Genomic DNA, 13,671 nt, shown 5'->3' on the forward strand with positions numbered 1-13,671 from the left:
ACACTAAAACACACACACACACACACACACACACACACACACACACACACACACACACGCTAAAGAAAAAGACTTAGGTCCAACCTGATTCCACAGAGGATGCCAGGCTGAACCCCATGCTTTTCCATCCTGCTAACTGGGAGGGAAGATGGCCACCACAGCGACCTCTCAGAACCTTGTCCCTCTCATAGGATTTTTGAGATGCCAAACATATCCCTATGATCCAAAGGGATGCTCAGCACCACAGGGATGGGCTCTCTGGGACGCGCCAAGTCCCTTAACCTCTAAAGCCATGGCCTGAAGGGCGTAAGTGGTCGGCTCCCGGCAGCGGCAGGGTGGAGGGGTTGAAGTGGCAGGCACTTGGGCTGCCTTGACCAAGCTCCTCACCAGCTGTGTCTCCTGATGAGACGTCACCCCGAGTCCCCTCCTCTGGCTCTGGCCACTGGCCTCTGATCTCCTCTGGTTTTTCACAGTCTCCCGTATGCATAAAGCACTCAGAAAAGCATGAGACAAATGCTTTCTTCTGTGCGGGTAACACCTTTTCTTTTTAGTTAGAATTTGCCAGCCGATGGTTGCCAGGACCTCAGAGGTGAGCGTTCCCTCACATCTCTCTAGCCACTTCCGTTCCCCTGAGATCTACCTTGGACTGATCACATTTTTTTTCTCCCCACATAAAAACAAGTTGTATTCAAAGCCTGTGTGTGCCAGCCACATAAAAAGCTGTCTCCGCCTTCGGACAAGCCTTGATGTGTGTGTTGTACCTTTGATGAGGTGTCATGTCTGCTCCCGTGCTCCCCCAGGGCAGAGGCTGGCCAGCCGATTGAAGTTCTCATCACACATTCCTTCCTAGTAGTCACCTAAGCACCTACTGTGTGCCGAGCTCTGGAGTGGGGCAGGGACACAGAGACAGTTTGCAGACCGTCAGACAGACACGATGCGGTGGAGGTCCTCCAGGACACACAGCCTGTGCGTGCACTGAGTCTGTGGCCACGGCTGAGGCAGACGTCAAGGACGGAGGCTGGGAAACACGAGAAGAAGTTGGATAGGCAATGTAATTTCACACCCATCAGCTCACAGACATCTGACAGATTCAAGTGTTGACAAGGATGTGGGGCCATGAAAACCCCGTGACATGGCTAGGGGAGTGCAAATTGGCACAAAACTTTGGAAAACAAATCAGCACTGAAAAGTTGAAGGTGCCGGGGCCTGGGGACATTGTTCAGTTGGTACAGCGCTTGCCGTGGAAACACAGGATCTAAGTTTGACTCCTAGCCTCCACATACAAAGCCAGACATGTTGAGGCACATTCATAATCCTGTACTGGGGAGGCGGAGACAGGCAGATTCCTGGGGCTTGCTGGCCAGTCAGTCAAGGCTAATTGACAAGCTCCAGACACACACACACACACACACACAAACACAAAAAACACACACACCTTAACCATCATCCCATGTGCATCCATATGTATACATATAAGCACACACATGCAAAACAAACTTGAAGATGCCACTTCACATGTTCCCAATTCTTTGTTGTCACAACAAAGTACAATTAAAATGTCCATTATATTAGTCAGTACCTATTGTGATGATGCTGTGTAACAAACAGTCTTGAGAGCCTCAGTGGCTTACAACCAACATTCACTTGCCTGCTGCGTTGCAAGTGAGCTGAGGGGCCTGTGCTCAGGGAAGTAAGAGGGGAAGAGGAGGGCTGCCTAAGGTGCCCTCTGCCCTCTGCCAGTGCCTCCTGTGAGTGTCATCCTAGTAGATCTCTGGGGTCCCTGCTGAGCTGACTTGGGTGCAGCAGGGTGAGAAGGTGGAGGGCTGTAGGGGTGGGCGGAGCTGCTCAGCTGGGATGCATGATAGCCAACAAATTCTAGACATGAATTGTGGTGGTTTGAGGACGTCCCTCATAGGCTCTGGCATTTGAGCCCTGGGTGCCCAGTTGGTGGTGCTGTTTGGAAAGGTCTAGGAGATGTGGCCTTGCTAGAGGGAGTACATCGCTGAGGCCATGTCTGAGGACTCGAAGCCTCTCGCCATTCCCGTTTCAATTTCTCCGCTTCGCGCAGCTCAAGATGGGAGCCCCCAGCTTCCTGCTCCCGTTCCCGGGACTTTGCCCCACCCTCACGGACTCTCACCCCTCTAGAACCCTGAGTCCAAATGAACTCTTTCTTCTAGAAGTTGTCTCAGTCATCACAGCATTGCCTTGTGTTTCCTCACAGCCATAGAAAAGTAACATGATGCCAAATGTCATAATTCCATTCTTCTCTATAGATAGATGGATTTCCATGTGGAAGCTCCCTGCTGGCCCCCAGGAGAATCTTCCATGCACATGTGGAAAAAAAAATGCCGCATATTGGGTACAGTACATCCACCCGTCAGCCCAGAACTGGGGAGACAGAGACAGGAGGATCACCACAAATTTAATACCAGCCCAGGCTATACATCAAGACCTTATGTCACACAAAAAAGCAAAGCAAAGCAAAACGAAAGCAATGATCCAGCTTTGTTCTTACTGTGGTGGCTGGAGAGACGGCGCACAGGTTAAGGGTGCTTGCTGTCAAATCATGGGGACCGGAGTTCAGATCCTAGCACCTGTCTCAAGCCAGACACGTCACATGTATTTGTAACCCCAGCTCCTTGGGGGAGTGGAGACAGAAGGATTGCTAGGACTTCCAACCTTGCTGAGAAAATATGAGCCATAGGTTCAGGGAGAGACCATGCTTCAAAGAAGTAGGCAGAAAGTAATGCAAAACACCTGCTGCCCCCTACTGGCTTGCACATGTATCCACAGCATCCATTAGCACACACTCACACTGACTTACACATAAATACACAAATAAGTAAACAAAAAAATAAATACATAAGGGCCAAAGAGGTGACTCAGGGGTTCAGAGTGCTTGCTGCTCTTTCAGAGGATCCAAATGTGGTTCCTAGTACCCAAATCAGGCAGTTCATAAACCACCTGTAACTCCAGCTCCAAGGGATTTGAAGCCTCCCTCTGGTCCCCATAGCCACCTGCACACTCATGCACATACAAGCAGATAATCACGTGCATATATGCATAAATGATAAACCTTTTTTAAAAAATTCAATTTATGTTATGTGTGTGTGTGCCTGCCTGCCTGTCTGTATGTGTACCACAGGTGTGCAAATGCCCTTGGAGTGTCAGATCCCCTAGAACTGGGGGTGTAAGCCGTTGAGAGCTACCTGATGTGGGTGCCCGGAACTCAACCCGGGTCCTCTGAAAGAGCAGCAAGTGCTCTTAACCACTGAGACCTCTCTCCAGCCCCTGAATAAATCTTTTTAAAGAGAATAAATAACAAAAATAATGCTGTTTGGGGACATCTTTCCAAACACGCTCTGGGGACACAGCGATGTCACGGGGGAGTTGAACTGACCACAGGGTTTTTGTGCCCCTTGTTTTGGGGATCCAGGGAGTGCCAGAGATGCAGCTTGACAAAGCATCCCCCCTATTGTCCCCCTCCCCCCTGCCCCTGTCACGGAGGAAGGGGTGGGCTCTGGTTCATTAGTAACTGGGGACTTGGGCCACCAGCTGGGCCAGCATGCAGTACAGGGCTCCACTGGCTGCCAGGCCTCATTAGTGGTCACCAGGTGGGGGTGAGCCTGTGGGCAGACAGCCCCGTGTGGATGAACTGCTGTCGCTGCACAAGACAGGTCACGTCCCCGTGCACTTGTGAGCCTTTCTGGGAGAGCTGTTTTCTTGTCTCCTCGCTTGCTGGTATTGAAGTCTGGGCAGCCTGACAGCCCTGGCAGGCAGCCCAGAGGCCAGCGCCCCAGGCAGTCCCTCTCTGCCTTCTCCTCCTGGCTTTGGTGGCCTTGTGCGATTGGGTGGCATTTGAGAGCACAAAAGGGAAGTTGGTGCCATTCAGGAAAGGGCGCCTCGGGCCTCCCCGCTGGAAAGCCTCTCTGCTGGTCTATTTTCAGTACCCAGGCATTTCTGTCATGGTCCTCATCCTGGCCTTTTGGGTTGTACAGGGTGGAGTTCCGCCTGCCTGGGGAACGGAGCTGGCTGCTAAACTGGCTGGACAGGGACAGGGTCTGCCAGGCCTCCCTGCATGCTACTGGCTGCTGGGTGACATCCACAGAGCCCAGCCAGCCACCACCCCAGGCACCTGATACCCCCGGCCTCCCTCCCTCCCCGCTTTGGCAGCCACACTGAGAAATATGCAGGAGCTGCTGCCCTGTGGTTGGGTGCCTGCAACAAAGGCCCGGGGGTCCCTTGGGACACTCCTTTGTCGCTAGCCATCCACATCTGTGGGGGGAGGATCAAAGCCCCCCCGCCCCTAGCTGTTGGAGAGCCAGGGTTTTGGAGGAGGCAGCAGACCAGAGAGAGGCAGTAGAGATAAAAGACAGCTCAGGACAGCAGCCTTTGTCCCTGGTTGCTCCCAGCTTCAGCATCTGGAGACCACACGCTCTACACCCCACCCCCCCCACCCCCCGACACACACGCACCAACCTGGTCTCTGGTCCTAGAAGCCACAGGTTTTGAAAATCCTGTCCAGGAACAGCATCCTGGCTTCCAGCATGCCTAGTGGCCAGTTGATGTTGGTTTTAAATCTGTGAGCTTGCATCTGGAGATCCAGCCTAGCTCAGCCACAGCAGGCAACTGTGTCTGTGTATCAATTTGTTTATGGATTTACTGGCCTACATTTGCGGCTCTTTCTGGGATAGACCTTGGGAGCGAGGCCCTAGCATCCAGCCCTCAGGGACACTCCAGCATGGCCCGAAGATGTCACTGGCTAGATCTGATAGGCCCAGGGCCAGCGATGTGAGGCTCCTAAAAGACAGTGCTGGGCCTCGGAGCTTTGTGGCATTGAAGGGCTGAGTTTATAAGCACAGGAAAAGCCTCCTCCATGAGACACAGGGACACCATGGCTCACCAAGGTTTTTGGCGTTCAAAGGCCCTCAGATTCTAGTTGAAGATAGTTTTCCAACGTGCTGGGATTAAGTAAACTGATAGATACTTCCAGAAGCCGACTCAGCCCTGGCAGAATACTATTACATATTTTAAAATCTCAGAGGATGGCTGCTCTGTCGCTTTTTGAAGGCATATGTTGGCTACAGATTGTGGCAGCAGGCTGGGATGGAGAGGGAAGGGAGAGAAGAGGGGATGGGGGGGAGACAGCCACAGCTGAACAGAATTCTGTCATTCTGTCACAGATCTGGGAAGGTCCCCAGGGGAGTGGCTGTAGGGCTGAGGCAGCTGTAAGTGGGCTTAGGTTGGTGCAGAGCTGGGTGGATTAAAAACTCCATAGTTTACAGGCTGGGCAAACCCAGGAGAGTGACTTGTCTTCTCGGGGCGTCTGCCGTAACAGGGGGACTAATGGGGACTACAAACGGTCAGGTAAAAACCACACTCATGTCCTGGATGGAGCATGACCCTAGAAATGTAAGAGGGGCTCTGAGAAAATTCAGGAACTCCATTTAGCATTTTTGTGGTTTCCACCTCCTTGGGGGGCCCCACCCCCTCAGGACAAAGGTGAAATCCCAGTGTTGGTTGAGCCTGAGAGACCATTCTCTACGTTCTTAGAGTGTTCCAATGGGGACGTGGGAGGCCAGGTCAGGTGAAGAGAGAGGGCTGAGGGTGCCCCCATGACACCTTGGCCCTGAGAGACCAGGTAGGGTCTCGGGGACACACAGGCTGGAGTTCCACGTCTAGGTTCCAGTTCAGCCTCGCTGTCCACAGCTGTGCAGCCTTGAGCAAATGGCTCAGTCTCTGCCCTTGGAAATGAGACCTGTGTCAGCTCATGGAGGTGGTGTTGAGGTTATAAGGTGCCATATAAGATGCCAAGCGTCTGGCACACAAAGCCCGAGACTTCCCATGATGCCTTACCCAACTCTGGTCCCACACTGGAGCCTTTCCAGCCAGCCCTACTACCCAGCCAGAGCCTCAGGATCTCGTTTTTTGTGGATTTTGTGGTTTTGTTTGTTTTGAGACAGGGTCTTTCTCCACAGCCCTGGCTGTCCTAGAACTCTCTACGTATGTAGAACAGGCTGGCCTCAAACTCACAGAGGTCTGCCTGCCTCTGCCTCCCATGTGCCTAGTGCTAGGATTAAAAGTGTGCCATCACTCCAGGCCTAAGTCTCCTTGTCTTTGTACCTACTGACCCAGCAAGGAGTTCTTCCTAATTCCGGTCCTGCGATGTCTTTCCACATCGCTCAGGGCCTTGCTCTTCCTCCTCTGCAGAACCTTCAGCCTCTTGGGACAGAGTTTTCTCTCTCTCTCTCTCTCTCTCTCTCTCTCTCTCTCTCTCTCTCTCTGGAGCATCCTGACACCCAGCATATGTCTGTTACAGCATACCACCCTCTTTCCCATCCCTCACCATCTTGTAATCCCTCAGGGGATTCAATGCAAACAGCACTCATTCTAGAAGGCTTGGAGGCCCCCTCCCGGGCAGGCTGTGGGCTCCCTCCCTTCCTCTTCCTCCCACAGTACCCTGTGCAAACCTGTTGCCTTTTGCCTGTTGAGTTGCCTGTTTTCTTGACTGTCTTCCTAGTGTTAGGTCGATATCTGTTGGGATCCACATGAGCCACGCTGATAAGTAACAACCCCTCAGATGTTGGCTGATGCAGTTTAGAAGCTTGCTTTCTTTATCTCTTACAAGTCTACAGTCCAGGGCTGTTCCATGTAGTCCTCTGAGAACTAATCTCCTATGTAATGAATGACTTCTATGACAAGGTCCCCTCGTAGACCATTATGGCTGCTCTGAGTCCAGCCATTTCATCCACCTTCTAACCACCTGGGGAAGAATCCCAGAAGTTTTTATCTGGCCTTTTCCTTGATGCTTTCTTGCTCAGAATTTAATCATATAGCTTTTAGCTGCAAGGGAAGCTAGGAAGCTGCATGATTCTGTGCAGCCATGTTCTGTATATGACTAGAGAAAACAGTGGGAAGAGGCCAACCAGCTGTGCTGATCTAAAGGCCTCTGTGACCTCATCAGCTATGGCTGGCCCCAGCAAATGCCTAGTGCTGGGTGTCTGCATTCCTGACCAGAGTGGGGAGACCATATCTGGTCCTTCCGTCCCTTTTACCATCAGATGTCTGTGCTTCCTACTGCCTGGTGCTGCTCTTCATACAGCACCATGCAGAGAGGGGAGCCCAGACCTTGGGGGCACACCCCGTGGGCTTCCATGATGACCAGATGCCGTGCTCCAAGTCTTGCCGACTACCCACCTGCTTGGAGCTCCCAGAAGCTCTGCGTTTTTTGTGTTTGTTTGTTTTTCATTTGCTTGTTTTTTAATTTTTTTTAAATGTATACAGTGTTTTGCCTGCATGTATGTCTGCACATCAAAAGAAGTCACCAGATCTTATTATAGATGGTTGTGAGCCACCATGTGGTTTCTGGGAATTGAACTCAGGACCTCTGGAGGAGCCACCAATGCTCTTAACCACTGAGCCATCTCTCCAGCGGTCCCCCCCTTTTTTTTTAGTTTGTTTGATTTTAAGACATGGTCTAATTATGTAGCTCTGGCTGTCCTGGAACACACTATGTAGATCACAGAGATCTGCCTGTCTCTGTTTCCCCAGTGCTGAGATTAAAGATGTGTGCCCACCAGACTCGATGCCTCTGTTTTGGCAAATGAGGAAACCCAGGCCAGATGGGGCTGGAGGTTGGGTCACACAGCTTCTGAGTGCCAGCTCTGAGATGGAAACCTGGGCAGGACGGCTCTAGAGCCTGTACTCACCACCAGCACCATGTGCCCTGGGTTCTTACCATGACATGGCTGAGCCATATCCCACTTTCCTAACTGCCCCCCAACCCCCAACTTCACTGACATGTCTGTAATCACCACCTGCTGTGGTCGTGCTGGGGGATGGGCAGGACACCGGCAGCGGGGACAGGTGGGGTCACGGAGGACCTGCGGGGTGGCTGTGGGCATCACCGTGGAGGCAGGCCTTGCTGGATTGGGTTCTGCATTCTCTCCGCCCTCCAGTTCCCCAGCTGGGCTCTGTCTTCTGGGCCCCGTCTCCCTGACCATGCCCAGATTGGCCACTGGGTCTCCTCTTCTGAGCGAATCCTAGGATTTCAGACCCCTGGAGCCAGTGTAGTCTAAAGATACCCTGTGGACCCTGTGGAGTTCTCTGTCCTAGTCCCACAGAGGAGACCTGGGCCCATCGTCTGCCACCTCCCCCGCTGTTCAGAGAGTTCTTGCACAGGCCTTCGCCTTCACCCCACAGGTGGGCAGTTGGGGACAGGGCCCAGCTCTCTTCATTTTAGGAACTAGGCACAGATGGGGGGGGGGGTCACACTACTCAGGTGAGACTGCATTTTCAACGGGCCCCTCTGTAGGAGGCGAGAGGAGACAAGGCAAGCTACTACACCGGTACAGACATCCCCCAAGCCAGCTCTAACTCAGCAGGCTTAGTTTAATTTATTACATATTTAAATTATTTACCCAGTGTGTGTGCACACGCCGTGACCTTTGTGTGGGGACCGGAGGACAACTTCAGGAGCCATTTTTTTCCTTCCACCACGTGGGGGAACGATGCTTGAACCCGGGTCATCAGGCTTGGCGGCAAGCGCCTTTACCCGCCGAGCCCCAATTCAGTGGCCCCGAGTCAGCAAATTTAAACACACCTTTCCAATCAAGATTTTTCAGGGTGAGGGGGGCCTGGTGGGAGAGGATCCTCCCTTTCTCCACAGCTCTTTGTATATTTGTGTGTGTGTGTGTGTGTGTGTGTGTGTGTGTGTGTGTGCGCGTGCGTGCGTGCGTGCGTGCGTGCGTGCGTGCGTGCGTGTGTGTGTGTGTGTGTGTGTGTGTGTGTGTGTGTAGTAACCGACTGGGAGGATCTAGAACTGTCCTGCCACCTGGGATCGGTAGAGGACGCTGTGTGGCCTCGTGTGTCCGTGTCCGCAGTGAGTCTTGCAGGTGGGTGGTGAGGAGGGGCTGTCTCCAGGAGCCCTTTCCACCACCCCCTCCCAGCTGTGACTTTGTCCCCTTCCTGACAGGCTTGTCGCCAGCCCAGCTCCCTGGCGAGTGCTGGGTCCGTGAGCAACTGAGAGATATGTTTATTTCCTTTTAATATTGTTCAGGGTTCAATTTACCCAGTGGCACGCTAGTAAATAAATAAGAAAACCAAACCTTTGACAGGCGGAAATATGGAGTTTCCCCTCCTATATTCCCGTGTAATATCACAAAGCTTTTGTGACTCACGAGGGTCTGCAGTGTTTGCTAACGGAAAGAAAAGAAAGGGAAAAAGGGAAAAAATACCATCTCGTGTCATATTTATTTACGGGAAGTGAAGAAGATTCCATGGAATGCCCACCCCCGGGCAGACACCTGCTTGCCAAGTGGCTGTGTCTGGGCCCATGGAAGTGTAACCTGCATAATCACGTCCCAGCTGAGGGCCCGTGTCCTACTGCCCAGAACCCATTACCCAGCAAATCTCCTGACACTAATCTCCCAGGCACCGTGATCCTGGCTGGTGGGGGTGGGCGGTAATTGCACAAAGCTTGTTCCAATGCTCCTCCTGCTCAGAACGCAGCAGCCGTTAAGAAAGGGAACCGAGGGGGCTGTAGCTAGCTAATGAAGCAGGGGATGGCGAGGCCAAGGAGGTGAGGGTGACGACTGGGCACCCTGTCACCCGTGTGCCTAGATGACTCTGCAGAGACCCTGCTTTAAGCCAGGTGAGGATGTCACAGTAATATCTGAGTCATCAGTAAGTCCAGCAGCTGCGGTCTGGGCCGGACAGGGTTGCTTACTCATTCACTGAGTACCTGACCTGAGCTGGGTGCTGGGCAACCTATCCCCAGCAGCTGGGGTGCCCATCTGCTGGAAGAGGGGGTTCAGGCTCAAGGAGAGTCTGGTCTGGAGGGACAGTTGGGAAGGCCAGAGAATTTACTTGTTCATTCTTCATTTTGTTATTATTTATTTACATGCCTTTGCGTTTTTGAGACAGGCTCTCACTATGTAGTTCTGGCTGCCTTGGAAGTTGACTCAAGGAGGGCTACACGCCTCAGCCTCCTGAGTCCTGTGATTACAGGTGTGTGCCACCACGCCTTATTTATTGTTGTGAGACAAGGTCTCGAGTAGCCCAGGCTGGCCTTGAACACCCTATGTACCAGAGGATGACCTTGAACTCCTGATCCTCCCCCTGCTCTACCTTCCAAGTGCTGAGATTTCAGGCAGGCACCACCACACCCAGCTCCAGCTGGTGAACTTTTAAAAATGAATTTTGAGCCGGGCGGTGGTGGCGCACGCCTTTAATCCCAGCACTCGGGAGGCAGAGCCAGGCGGATCTCTGTGAGTTCGAGGCCAGCCTGGTCTCCAAAGCGAGTTCCAGGAAAGGCGCAAAGCTACACAGAGAAACCCTGTCTCAAAAAAACAAAAAAAAAAAAAAAAGAATTTTGAAGTTCTGACTGATGTTAGAGATCACAGACTTGCCTCCATGCCCATAGGGATGAGAGCAGGCCCAGCCGGGGTCCTCACTGTGCAGGCCTACCTCAGAGAGACCAATGGGCAATGCTACCCAGAAACTTACTGAGGTTTTCAAGAGAAAATTTATCACATTTAGTTCACCTGGGATGGGTAAAAGTGTGTGGGAATAGGGACTGTGACGGAGAGAGAAGGGGACTTTTGGGGCTCAGAATGACAGGAGGAGGGGATGTGCAGGCAGAGAAGTAGGGGTGAGGAGATATCTGGCCACTTGGTCATGATTGCATTGGGCCTGTGGTATGTAGATCTGGGCTGGAGACCCCATGCCCCTCCCTCCAGGCTATGGCACAATTCTAGGGGAGGGGTAGATGGGTGGGAGCCATAGAAGCCTCTGCGTTCTGATAATTAACACTAGGGGCAGCTTGCGGGGCGGGCAGGGGTGTGTGTGTGTGTGTGTGTGTGTGTGTGTGTGTGTGTGTGTGCGCGGTGCTCACCCAGGGTCCTAAGTGTACAGGCTGCCTCTGAGCACACAGCTATCTGAACATCACTTCCAATTCCCACTATCCCCATATTGGAAGTACAGGTCCAAGGGCATATGGGGGAGTGCTCTCCATAATTCCAAGACTCAGGAGGCAGAGGCTGGGCTACATTGTATCTATCTCCAAAACCAGAGGGGTGTACGCCGGGACTAGCTATAATAATAGATACCCTGTACCGCCATCTAGAACGGTTCATTTTAAAAATGTTGATCAATGTGTGTGTGCATACACATGCCACAGTGTGTGCGTGGGGGTCAGAGGACAACTCGTGGGCGTCGGTTGTCTACTACCCTGTGTCCCAGAGCTCAGATTTGGTCATCATACTTGGCAGAAAGAGCCTTTACCCGGTAAGGCATTTGCCAGCCCTTACAGTTCCAATTCCATTTCTTTATGTATCTGTGATGGGGCTGGTGGCAGGCAGCTAAGCTACAGAGAGGTACCACACCGCTCCCAGCTAGCTACAGAGAGGTACCACACCGCTCCCAGCTAGCACGAAGTCAGGACTGAGACCCAGGAAATCTGGTTTGCTTCTCAAGTATTGTCCTCTACCACCCTGCCTTCCTGTGGGGTCTGTACCACCTCCTAAGCTTATGCCCGGATTCCAGGGGGCTGGCTCTGGGTACCCGCGGGGTGGCCAGGCAAGTTTTCACATCCGTTTTCTAGGGGAGGGTGTTAGTGTTGGCGAGATGAAGCTCCTGTGGTTCCATCAAGACAGAGAGGCAGAAAAGTCAGACTCGGAGTGGCCCTGTCACCAAATACGCCAGGATAGCCCCAAGGAACCAGCAAGACGGTTTAGTGGGTAAAGATGCCAAGCTTACCAGCCTCAATTCAATGTCTGGGCCCCCCATGGTGGAAGGAGAGAATGGACTTTCTCAGTTTGTTCACTGACTCACACACACACACACACACACACACACACACACACACACACACACACTAAATGTTAAAAAAAAAAAAGGTCTTCAGGGTCTCCAGCCCAGCCATCAAGGCCCAGCGCAGGTACACAGAGGGCACTTGGGGAAAGGCAGTGAGAAGCCAGAGTCAGTGTCTCTGGGCCATCCCAGCCCACTTTCCTAGCCGTGATACATATATAGATATCCCTCCACCTCAGAGCTGGATCGAGTTTGTCTGCAGCCTTTTCTGCAGATCCATCACACAGCAGAGCTTGGTGCAGATTTTGCAAACAGCTTGAGATTACTGAATTAATTAGAATAAAATTAATCAAAACACCCACCACAAAGGAACCTGAGCATGTGGAGTGTGACTCGGGTGAGGGAGGGGGCGCAGCCGAGAGAGGGCATCGCAGGCTGCAGCTGGCTTCCGGCCCGGAGTCCACTCAGCTGGGATAGGGCAGGAGCTGAGGGGTGAAGTCTCCCGCCGTCAGCCTGCACTTCTGCGTGTCTCCAGGAGAGGACGCTGGTGCTTTCCGTGTGGGCGGAAGCAGCTGGTGGGGGTTCTGGGCTGAGCTATCCAAGCCATGAACGGGAGGAGGTGAGTAGGCGGGGCTGAAACAAGAGACTGGAGGTCAGCAGTTTGGAGCCACCTCCTTACCGTGGCTCCCAGGGCAAACGGCTTGGACTTTATCCTTGGCTTGAGTCATATACAAGGAACACCTAGATCCAGAGCTAGACTGTCTAGGTTCAAGGGCTGGTTCTGCCATTTAGCAGCCGTGGGATGTGGAGAACTCACTACATTCTTTGTCTCTCTGAGCCTTAGTTTCCTTGTCTGTAAATGGGGTCAATAATGCACTTCCTTATGGAGCCACAGCCAGTGAGCTGAGCAGCCACGTCCTCTTTCCTTTAGCTTGCCCTCACACTTCCTTTCCCTCCCACTACCACTGCTCAGACAAGCCTTAGTCACTCCATCATTCCATCTATCCATCCACTCATCTCATCCCTCCATCTATCTACCCATCCCATCCACCCACCCATCTATCCACTCACCAATTTATCCCATTCCAGCCATGTACCTACCAACCCATTCACACACCTATCCATCCACCTTATCCCTCCCTCCCTCCATTCCATCCCATCCCTCTACCTATTCCCCTACCCATCCATCTATCCATCCATCCATCCATCATCCTTCACCCCATCCATTCACCTACCTACCCACCCACACCTACCTATCTATATATCTATCCATCATTTCATTCTATTATCCGTCTGTGGTAGTTTGAATGTAACTGGCTTCCATAAGCTCATAGGGAGTGGCATTATTAGGAGGTGTGGCCTTGTTGGAGGAAGTCTGTCACTGTTGGGGCGGGCTTTGGGGTCTCCTTTGCTCAAGCTTCACTCAGTGTGACACTCAGACCACTTTCTGTTGCCTGTAGGTCAAGATGTGGGACTCTCAGCTCCTTCTCCAGCACCATGTCTGTCTGCATGCCACCATGTTGCACCATGATAATGATGGACTAAACCTTTGAAACTGTAAGCCACTCAAATTAAATGTTTTCTTTTATAAGAGTTGTCGTGGTCATGGTGTCTCTTCACGGCAATAGAAACCCTAAGACATCCTCCATTCATCCAAATGTCTGACACTGGAGTAGTAGAACTTGGGGATGCAAAGATATGACCCAGCCCCTGCCTCTAGGGATCGCTGTATAACTGGGGGTGTAATCTGGGGATGGGGGAGCCTCACAGGGAGCTGTGAGCTGCAGGACTTGGGGTCTCCACAGTTCCTAGAAAGGCAGTGTGGGCAGGGAACAGCCTGGGTAAAGTATTGTGAACAGA

General features: G+C 52.4%; 1 long non-coding RNA gene across 1 annotated transcript; it reads left to right on the forward strand.

Annotated features, from left to right (window-relative positions):
* Window positions 1–11,922: 11,922 nt before the first annotated feature.
* LOC128114021 (uncharacterized) lies at window positions 11,923–13,404 on the forward strand. The gene is made up of 2 exons (XR_008219711.1): window positions 11,923–12,430; window positions 13,272–13,404. It is a non-coding gene; the product is annotated as an uncharacterized LOC128114021 (long non-coding RNA).
* The last annotated feature ends 267 nt before the right edge of the window (window positions 13,405–13,671 follow it).

Source organism: Peromyscus californicus, unplaced genomic scaffold (assembly GCF_007827085.1).
Source record: "Peromyscus californicus insignis strain IS unplaced genomic scaffold, ASM782708v3 Scaffold_19__1_contigs__length_69161282, whole genome shotgun sequence".
NCBI lineage: Eukaryota > Metazoa > Chordata > Mammalia > Rodentia > Cricetidae > Peromyscus > Peromyscus californicus.